The sequence below is a fragment of the Leucoraja erinacea genome, chromosome 6 (genome assembly GCF_028641065.1).
Source record: "Leucoraja erinacea ecotype New England chromosome 6, Leri_hhj_1, whole genome shotgun sequence".
NCBI lineage: Eukaryota > Metazoa > Chordata > Chondrichthyes > Rajiformes > Rajidae > Leucoraja > Leucoraja erinaceus.
The window spans coordinates 63,466,531-63,473,060 of NC_073382.1; the positions used below are offsets into that span (position 1 = coordinate 63,466,531).

At 39.8% G+C, this 6,530-nt stretch overlaps 1 protein-coding gene across 10 annotated transcripts in view; it reads right to left on the reverse strand.

Moving 5' to 3' along the window:
- Positions 1 to 5,692, reverse strand: part of LOC129698230 (synaptotagmin-like protein 2) — a 124,996-nt gene extending 119,304 nt beyond the window's left edge. For 3 of the 10 annotated variants that reach the window (XM_055637210.1, XM_055637208.1, XM_055637209.1), the window contains exon 1: positions 5,258 to 5,692. The gene's annotated coding sequence lies outside the window, so the exon portion shown is untranslated. Of the gene's footprint in view, positions 1 to 3,135; positions 4,109 to 5,257 lie in introns of those variants that run through there. The other 7 variants (XM_055637216.1, XM_055637214.1, XM_055637206.1 and 4 more) reach the window with 6 other exon arrangements.
- Between the last annotated feature and the right edge of the window lie 838 nt (positions 5,693 to 6,530).

The window sequence follows — 6,530 nt, forward strand, 5'->3', positions numbered from 1 at the left end:
GCAAGTGCTGTCCCCAGGGTCTACTTCGTGAGCCGCAACAACAACAGCCTTGTCACTGGACTGCGCGGTGGGTGAAGAAGGGCGTGCACTTTGCAAGTCGGGAGTGCGGTTCGAAAACGGAGCTCTGACAGAAGTATGTAAAATTATAAGAGGCATAGATAGGGTCGACAGGATGTAAAATCAAATACCAGAGAGCATAACTTTAACAGTGAGAATGACACAAGATTTGAGGGACAATTTATTTTTTACACACAGAGGGTGGCGAGTGCCTGGAACATACTACCGGGGGTTGTGGTTGAGGTAGATACTATAGTGGCATTTTTACAAGACTTTTGGATCAGCATATGGCTATGTAGGGAATGAAAGGAAATGATTATGTTCAGGTAAATAAGATATGGTCTTGGCATCATGTTCAGCACAGTCATTATGAGCCGATGGGCCTGTTCTTGTACTGTACAGTTCGATGTTCTATAAAGGCTTGCAAATATAATTATGTTTTTCTCAACATCCCAAAGTGCTATAACAGAGCTCGGCATGAGCTGAGATTTTACACACATTAAAGTCCTTAAAAGAAGTATATCCGGAAAATCTATTTCATCAGCAATGTTGATTGGAGAATAAATATTGGGTAAGACACAAGAAAAAATCCTCTGGCTGGTGAAAATAATCTGTGCAAACTTTCTCTCCCCTACTGAGAGCAGGTAGCATCGCAATGTTACAACTTCAATTAAAAATCAGCACCTTTTACATTACTTCATACCCTCCTATACAGTTCCAGAGTGTCAGTGTAGAAACTCACTCAACACTCTGGGAGCGAGACATATCATTCACACTAAGTGACAAGAGAATACCAAGTGAGCCAAGGATAACATTGGAAGTTTGTTTTCATGTGCATTCTAAATAGGGCATTGATTAACAATTCTGATTATCCTTTAAAGTTCAAAAACGGTCACAAACTGCAATTACAATCAATTCTGCAGCTTTCTATGTCCCAAATGTATGTTGTTATGAATGTTGGCATATGTAAACATTGTTTGATTGCAAAAAGGTGGGAAATTTGCAAGATCAATAAAAATTTACAATGTGTATTCTGCATAAATATTTGAGCTCACTTGAATTAGTCAGGTGTTAGGTAATGGAATACAAATTCATATTTGCTGTAGAGTTTCACCAAACATTCTATAATCCCCATTTCACATTTTTCAGTTTCAAGCATTAAATTTAGAGTATTGGAACTATAGATTAAACAAATCATTTATAACATTTGTGTAATCTATAGTTCAAATACTTTCAACTGCATTCCAGCATTTGCAGCTCCATTTCCAGAATAGAAAAGAAATACATTATGCTGCTTGCACAGGTTTGATGATAGACTGAAATGATAGACTGAAATATATGTAGTTAATATACATGTTAGAATGTCTCCAACCCCACCCCACCCACCCTCCCCCCCCCCTACAAATATGTTAATTGAGGTTATTACATTCAATAAACTTATCAACAGCCAGTCGTAAAATAAATTAAACCTTAAAGAGATTTAAATTTAATTTGTTAATTTCATATGATTCAAGTGATCGCTCCCAAAATTCAAAAAGATCTGGTTAGATTGGAATTTAAATTTTTTAAATTCCAAACATTTAATTCCAAAATTCCGGTTTTTAAATTTTACTGGATAATATTTTGAGAATGTTAAATCAGGCTTGACAAGTTTTGCATAATTCATAGCCAGTTGAAAATTTTTGTTTCCATCCCAATGTGAATGACTGAGTCACTTTACTGTAAAGGCACAGGATGTTAATCATACTCAAAACATGTGATTGTAAACAGACAAAAATCTGTCAGTTGTCTCAATATAAACAATATCAAAATTTAAAGTACCAAAATGTTATATGAAAGTTATAAATGAAAGTCTGGTTTATGCTGGATCATATTATTTCACATGGGCTTCTCAATTTAAAAAATGTCAGTGAGACCAATTAATTATATATACACTGTGTGTTGATTTTCATAACGCCTCTGTCATATTTAGCACACAGCGGTTGTGAAATATTTTGAACTGAACTCTTAACACAGATTTTCTAATACATGCATTTTGCCAAGGTGTGCATTTGACCAGAATATAATCATATTTTTGTTCTTTTTAAGAACTGTCCTTGGCAAACAAGGCTCAAACCTGCAAAAGGTAAAACGTATCAAAATCAAAATAACAAATGTGCCAGATACTCAAAAAAAGATCTAAATTTTTTTTATTTTCATAATGCAGCAATTTAACACCTTCCATGCCACCTATCTTTATGTTACCATTGCTTAATCCTCCACTATCAATATCCTAGGACCTCTGTTGACCCCATATTCAGTTGGGTACTCTGCTGTGAGTTACTCATCTTCAACCATTCTGTCAACTACAGAACACAATTTAAGAGTGTGATAGAATAATCTTCACTTGCTCCAACAACTCTCAAGAATTTTTGACACCATATTGATATAATCAACTGCTTGATCGGCACCTTTCGAACTAGCCCCTATAGTGCATTTAGTGCATATCATCTACACAATAAATTGCAGTTACTTGCCTACACTCATCCAACAGTGCCACACAAAACCACAATCAAAGGTGTATCATGCCATGGGAACACCAGTACTTGCATGATCCCTTCCAAGTCATGTATAATTTTGAGTTGAAAATATAATCACTATCCCTTCATTGTCACTGAACCTAAATCCTGGAAACCCTCCATAACACCACAGTGAAAGTACCTTCACCAGATGGATTGCAGTGGTTCAAGGCAGCTCATCACCACCTCAATGACTAATTAGGAATGAACAATAAATTGTGGCCTCGCCAGTGATGTAAGATCCTGCAAAAATATTGAAACAACTATAATGCTTTCAAATAATTATTTGCAATATTCACTATAGGCAAGCATGACAGCTTAAAGTTTCATCTATAAAAGAGAAACCTCAGCAATCTAGTATTTCCCCTTGCTGTGTACCGATTTGCTAGAGGTGATAGACCCTAGATCCAGGATACAGCCTGAAATCATAAAGTAGCACCTCTTAGATCAAAATGTTGCCAACAAGCCAACATATCAAAAATAGACACAAAAAGCAAAATTAAGAAGAAAGAGAGCTTACTAATCACAAATGGACTGGCAGGGCAAGGAAGACCTCCACAGCTGATGACAGAAGAATTCTCTCTATAATAAAGAAAAATCCCCAGACACCTACAGACAGACAGATCAGAAACACTCTTCAGGAGTCAGGTGTAGATTTGTCAATGACTACTGTCCGCAGAAGACGTCATGAACAGAAATATAGAGGCTACAATGCAAGATGCAAACCACTGATTAGCCGCAAAAATAGGATGGCCAGATTAAGTACTTAACAAAACAACCATAGTTCTGGAAAAAGGTCTTGTGGACAGATGAGATGAAGATTAACTTATATCAGAGTGACGGCAAGAGCGAAGTATGCAGGAGAGAAGGATCTGCCCCAGATCCAAAGCATACCACCTCATCTGTGAAACACAGTGGTGGGGGTGTTATGGCCTAGGCATGTATGGCTGCTGAAAGTACTGGTTCACTTATTTTCATTGATGATACAACTGCTGATGGTAGTAACATAATGGATTCTGAAGTGTTTAGACACATTATCTCTCAAGTTCAAACAAATGCTTCAAAACATTGGTCGGTGGTTCATTCTACAGCAAGACAATGATCCCAAACATACTGCTAAAGCAACAAAAGAGTTTTTCAAAGCTAAAAAATTGTAAATTCTTGAGTGGCCAATCACCCGATCTGAATCCAATTGAGCATGTCTTTTATATGCCGAAATATAAGATGCTGTTCCTCCAATTAGCACTTAGCCTCACTCTGACAATTGAGGAGGCTTAGGACAGAAAGGTCAGTGTGGGAATGGGAAGGAGAATTAAAGTGTTTAGCAATCGGGAGATCAGGTAGGGCCAGGCAGACTGAGCGTAGTTGTTCAGTGAAACGATCACCCAGTCTACATTTGGTCTTGCAGATGTATAAGAATCCACATCTTGACCAACGGATACAGTAGATGAGGTTGGAGGTGCAAGTGAACCTTTGCCAAATCTGAAAGGACAGTCGAGGAAAGAGGTATATGGACAGGTGTTGCATCTCCTGCGCTTGCAGAGGAAGGTGGTTTGGGTGGGAAGGGATCAGTTAACCAGGGAGTTGTGGAGGGAACGGTCTCTGCAGAAGGCGGAAAGGGGAGTAGATGGGAAGATGTGACTAATGGTGGGATCCCATTGGAGGTGGCAAAAATATCGGAGGGCAGTCAAGAGTAGCGCAGCAATAGAGTTGCTACCTTACAGCGAATGCAGCACCGGAGACCCGGGTTCGATCCCGACTACAGGTGCTGTCTGTACGTTCTCTGGCCCGGGATCACTGGTCGGCGAGGACCCAGTGGGCCGAAAGGCTTGTTTCCATGCTGTGTCTTTAATCTAAAAGAAAACATGTGTTGTACTGGATGGCTGATGGGTTGAAAGCCAAGGACTATGGGGACTCAGTCTCTGTTGCGACAAGGTGTAGGGGAAGCAGGGGCAGAGTTGTGGGGTACAGAGGAGACATATGTGAGGGCCTCATCTATGATGGGAGAGGGGAATCCCTGTTCCCCAAAAAATGAGGACATCTCGGATGTTCTGGTATGGAACACCTCATATTGGTCGACCTGTTCACTTACACAAATTAAATTAATCATCTGAAACCCAGCAGATTTGGTAAATACAGAAATGTTCCGAAATGTCAACTATTCATGTTATCCAGAGCTGCCTGACCCGCTGAGTTACTCCAGTACTGTGTGTGTGTGTTTTTTTTTTAAAGATTTGATAAATGGCGTCCCGGGGTTAAACTAACACAATTGAAAGGATAGATAGTCAATATGCCGTTTCGCTTCAATATGAAACTAAAACATTGTCATATTCACAGAAAACGATCCCACTTTACGTTCAAAAAGCACAGTTTGGGAATAGATATTTTTTTGAAAAGGTATGAAGTGTCATCTTCATTTTGCTTTAGCATATATTTTGCTGTTGCTGCATAAGCTAAGAGTACGACTAATGATATCTGAGGAACACATATTTAATTATTAAATAGCAAATCACACCCGAATTTAATTTCCCCCTTTTGTTACTCCCGTCCCTGGTAATCCATAAATACCTCCGACGAACATCATTCTGAAATACTATTAACATTACAACTCTTCATGAACAGACAGGCAAAGACCGACTCACCAAAACACACTTCGCCACAACTAGTGCACGCTCCGGATAACCCAACAGAAACCTTTAAACTGGTCTCAGGCACAAAAGTTAACTTCTTCAAAATAAGCGTGCGACATATATTCTGCGCTGGACAGCTAAAGGGAGCGCTTTAAACGAAATGTTCCTCCTGTAGTCCAGTGTTGCCAAACTGAAGTCTCCGCCCTGCATGGTAATTAATACGCTGCATTCCTGATGATATACCGAAACTGGGCAAGGTCGTGTGCAAACAAACAGATGGAATCCGGAAGTGGGCTCTCCGCTAATGTCAGACTTCAAAGCAAACCCTGATAATTGAACGGTGCCAAAAATTGCGAAAGAAAATGGCTTACGAACTTATTGTGCTTCTCTGAGCAGGAACCCGACCATTTCCTCTGAAACGGCACTGATTGCCTTCATAACGCGACGACCAAGGCGTTTCCTCATTCTATCGTAGAACTGAGGAACTGCAGATGCTGGTTTACAGAAAAGGACGCAAAATGCTGGAAACGTTTCGCGGGTCAGGCAGCACCTCCGTGGTATGTGGACAGCTGATGTTTCAGGTTGGCTACCTTCTTCAGACTTCATTGTCCAGACCACATTAAAAATTACATTCAGCATTTGACAAGTCAAGGCAAGTCAAGTCAAGTTTATTTGTCACATACACATACGAGATGTGCAGTGAAATGAAAGTGGCAATGCCCGCGGACTTTTGTGCAAAAAGACAAACAACCTATAAACACAATCATAACACACATATACCTTTACATAATAAATAATGGAAGGAAAAACGTTCAGTAGAGTTAGTCCCTGGTGAGATAGGCATTTACAGTCCGAATGGCCTCTGGGAAGAAAGTCCTTCCCTTTTCATGTAACCTCTGATTATGTTGAGTCCTTAATAAATTAAACACTGGAAATATAGACTTCTATTGCTCTTCGTTATTCTCGGAAACTTCACATCATATAACATAGACATAGAACATAGAAATTAGGTGCAGGAGTAGGCCATTCGGCCCTTCGAGCCTGCACCGCCATTCAATATGATCATGGCTGATCATCCAACTCAGTATCCCGTACCTGCCTTCTCTCCATACCCCCTGATCCCCTTAGCCACAAGGGCCACATCTAACTCCCTCTTAAATATAGCCAATGAACTGGCCTCAACTACCCTCTGTGGCAGAGAGTTCCAGAGATTCACCACTCTCTGTGTGAAAAGATATAAATTGGGAAGTATCTCCAAATGTTCTATCCCCATCAAAAAAAAAAG